Below are 4,251 nucleotides of genomic sequence, written 5' to 3' on the forward strand. Positions count from 1 at the left end.
AGTTACCCTTTTTTCAAAGGTCTCTGCTTTGTAATCTTGTCAGATTGGTCCAGAAATTCACACAATTGATCAGTGTCATCCCTGATAAACCAGGCTTATGTACAAATAAATACTATATAACTCAAAGGTTGTTGGCAGGATTGAACGATAGGGATAAGAATGAAGACAGGAGCTATGATTTTGTTGTTTTAGGAAACTCCCTTTACCACTACAGGTTGACACTTTATCTGCAACTTATAATCTTAGAGAGTTGCCCAGAGAGCGAAATGGTTAAAGGACCTACTTGGGGTTACATTGTCACTGTGTCAGAACTCAAATCAAGATCAACCTAGTTACTTTCATCTTGTCTCCTCTGTTAAATTTTGAGTTCCTAGAGAGCAGTGAATGTCTTTTACTTTTCTTTGCATCCTCAGTGCTTAGCCTAGTGCCTGGCACATAGTAGGCACTTAATAGATGTTTAATGACTGACTGACTATTCCTGGCTTTGAGGCTAGCTCTTTATCCACTGTGCCATGTTGTATTGTCTCTCTAAAGTATTATCTAAATGTAAGATATTATTAATATTGTTGGTCACATTGAGATTGAAGCAAAATAGATAATTGAAAATATACCACCAATTAAAATAGCTCAAAGCGAGTTTTCCACTGATGAGTCAGAAGCTTTATCTTCAAAGAGAAAGGATAGTGCATGATTAAGGTTTGTCAGGTCACAAGCTTGCTAAGCTAATGGTCTCCTTTTTAAAAGAAAAGCAGTATCTCATGGTATCTCTATCTCTAATTGGCGAAAACCATCAAATTAGTTAAGATATGAATTGCTATTATTGTCTCCAACTATAAGGTTGTTTAAATTTATAATTTAAAGATCAGCGTTAATTTTTTACACTGCTTTCAAGCAAACAACTTTGCTTTATTTTTAGGAAAACAGGGACCTCTTGTGGTTATTTATAAAAGTACATTATCAACCTCTGCAAACAATAGAACGATTTTTAAAGATAATTTTCAGGTCTGATTCTCTTTAGAAAAATGCTTGTGTATCATGGCACAGAGACTATGGTATCTGTTTTTGAATTATATGGTAACATAAACCTTTTTTGTCGGCTTGAACTAATTGTCAGTTTAGTCATCTGTTTCTGACAGTCATACCAAAGGGACTTCTGTGGGAAAAAGTGATAGTTGCCTCTTTTGTGGTTTGAGATATATATCAGACATTCCTAACTTTATTAATAATCTATTACATTCAATTGATCAATGATATTTTATTTAATTCACTGTGCTAGTAACAACAGGTAGACACAATGATGAGTAAGACATGGTTCCCATTAAAATTATTTCTTGTTCTCATTCAGTTGTGTCAGATTCTTCTTGACTGAATTCGAAGTTTTCTTAGCAAAGATACTGGGGTGGTTTGCCAATATTAAATTCATAATCTAAAAGAGTACATGGGTATAAGATATGCAAATGATAAATACTTATGGTAAAAGATTTAATTAATTAGTGTAATGATTTATGAAAAAAGGATTGTGAGGGTTCAGAGAAGGGAGAAATTATATCCATCTGGAGATATCTGTTATAAAAAAATTCTTATTATTTATGAGTTTTCTAACAGTCTTCTTTTACTTAAGTTGGCATACCAGGCACCAAACTCCAATCCAAGATTTAGTTTTATAATAAAGATAAGAATATTTCTGGGTCTTTGTGAGGTTGTTTCTACGCCAGAAATGTCAAACTCATAGCCTGAAGGTGGCAAGTGAACTGCAAAACTCCAGAGTGGGACCCAAACCAGATTGAAATTTAATTAGGGAAATATTTAACAAAATAAATAAGATACATTAATTTATAATGTTAATTTGTGGTTTTCTAAGTTAATATGTGACCCATAGGGATCTCTTTCTATTTGAGTTTGACACTGCTGGAATACACAATGCCAGACTAAGCAGTTGATTCTGTGGAAAAATGAAATCTATTAAACTAGCTATTTTAGAAAAACGCAGAGTGAAACAAAATCTTGTTTTTAGAGATTTTAAATTCTCATGTGGTTGAGATAGTGTAATTTACCTTTATCTACTATAATATAGTGGAAAGAGTACTGAGTTTGGAGTTGAAACACCTGTGTTTCAATCTTGGCTTTGTTATGACCTGTGTGAACTTGTGTAAGGCACTTTACATTTTAGTCTCTCATCTTCCTTATCTGTAAAATGAAGGTGTGAGGCTAAGTGATCTCTAAAAGTCCCTTTAGCTCTAATTTCTATGGTCATCCTTGGTGTGTCTTAAGAATCTTATAATTCTGCACTGTGGTGAATGTATTTTTATCCTTATCAGGAAATTAATCACACCTAGGCTTAGTATAAGCACATTTGTGTTGTAGGAAAAGTTTATTTCTGAGCCCCTTCCCTTGCCTACTTCCCCAGTTTACAGCTCCTTTTTTCTCCCTGAAGCTTACCTCCACTCCAACTTGCTCAAAAGAGAGGATAGCACAGTTATATTAGTGTGAATTAATTAAATGTTACCTCTATAGAGCTTATTTAATATATTCCTAGAATTTTAGAGCTGGAAATGGTCTCATAAAAAGATGTCCAAACTCATGTCACCTTGTATCATTCAGTAAATATTTGTTGAATGAATGACTAAACTATTAAACAATTCTAAAATATAGACTGATAGTAAAATAAAAGAGATTGATAATAGCATATGAAATGAGGTAAATCCCTTAGACAACATGCAAAAAGCTAACTTTTCTTTTGAATCAAATTTGTTATTTCCAGAGTATTGAATTTGGAGGCAGGACGATCTCAGTTTAAGTCTTTGTCACTTACTGGCTTGTGACTCTAAGCCTCAGTTTTCTCATCTGTAAAATAGGAATAACAGCATCTACCTCACAGAGTTGTTGTGAGAATCAAATGAGATATGTGTGAGGCACTTTTCCAACTTTAAAGTGCTATACAAATGCTAATCATTATTCACTGGTATAAGGATGTCCAATGAGGAAACTCCCAGTATGAGACAAAAGGATATGTGCTGTGCAACTTGGAGTTTTAGAGAGTTACTCGAGGGGCACTGAAAGGTTATTAAATGACTTTCCTAGAGTCACAATAAGTTTCAGAGGCAGGACTTGAAATCATCTTTTCTTCACCTTGCAGCTGGCTCATTGTCAATGCCAATGCCAAGGCCATGCTGCCTGTTATTAACTATAATAACACTAAAATTCAAGGCAATATATTGGTAAAAATTCTAAAAAAAAAGTTAGATGACAAGGAAATATTTAGAAAGTAGAAATGCAAATTTGATAGCAGTTTATTACAATGGAGGTATCTATATCTATGACTATTAGTGGTCATATCATGGATGGAGAAATAAAGGTCAGGTGAAGTAGAAATATTAAATTTGTAAATAAAGTCAATTTGATTTTTGGCTATATGCATAACACATTATTGGTTGGTATATACAAATCAGAGACCAGATAGTCTCTGTATTTTCTTTAAGTAAAATAATAATACTATAAAACATTTCTTCAATGTTATGTTTATTTATAAGGACTAGAAGAAAAATAATCAGCAAGATGTTTTTGAACACTATGAAGCAACAGTTGCAAAAAAAAACAAAACAAAAAATCCAAAATAAAACAAAAAACAAACCTAAGACAACAAGGTAGTATTTTGGGCAAAATGGTATTTTACCACTACTCCAAAGACTTTGACAGTAACCGTGGTATAACAATGAATGCCATGTAGTAAAAACAGCTTCATGTGTAAATGGCATAGCCTTTTTGTTTAAAAATAGATTTTCCACATGTAAAAGAATGCTACAGCTCCTTAGTGGCCCAAGATAAAACTTCAATCTTCTACTTCCTTTCAGGTAGTTTCTTTGCCACTAAACAGAAACCTGCCAATTAACTGTAACTCCAAACGAAGAGGAAAACTTTCCCCTTGACTGATGGGGAAATTTGCAATTAGTGTTATTGGTTCTGTCTTTTGGTCTGTATGCTTACATTCACATCTGAAAAACTACAGATTCAACTAAACTTGGTAAACTATTCAGTAGCAGAATTGTTATCTCCTAACCCGCCTAGGTAGTACTCTGTTTCTCCAGGTTTACTGGAACAAGTAGCCTTTGCATATTCAGAGGCAAAAAACTACAGCTCCCAGGTGCCTTTTCGAAAGCAAGAACTAGTTTTTTCTTCTTTGGGAGGAATCAATAAAAAAGGACAAAGCGCAGAGCAGTGTGGGTGGAAGAGGAGAGATAAACACACTCAGAA

The sequence above is a fragment of the Vombatus ursinus genome, unplaced genomic scaffold (assembly GCF_900497805.2).
Source record: "Vombatus ursinus unplaced genomic scaffold, bare-nosed wombat genome assembly UNPS02014812.1, whole genome shotgun sequence".
In the NCBI taxonomy this organism is placed as follows: Eukaryota; Metazoa; Chordata; class Mammalia; order Diprotodontia; family Vombatidae; genus Vombatus; species Vombatus ursinus.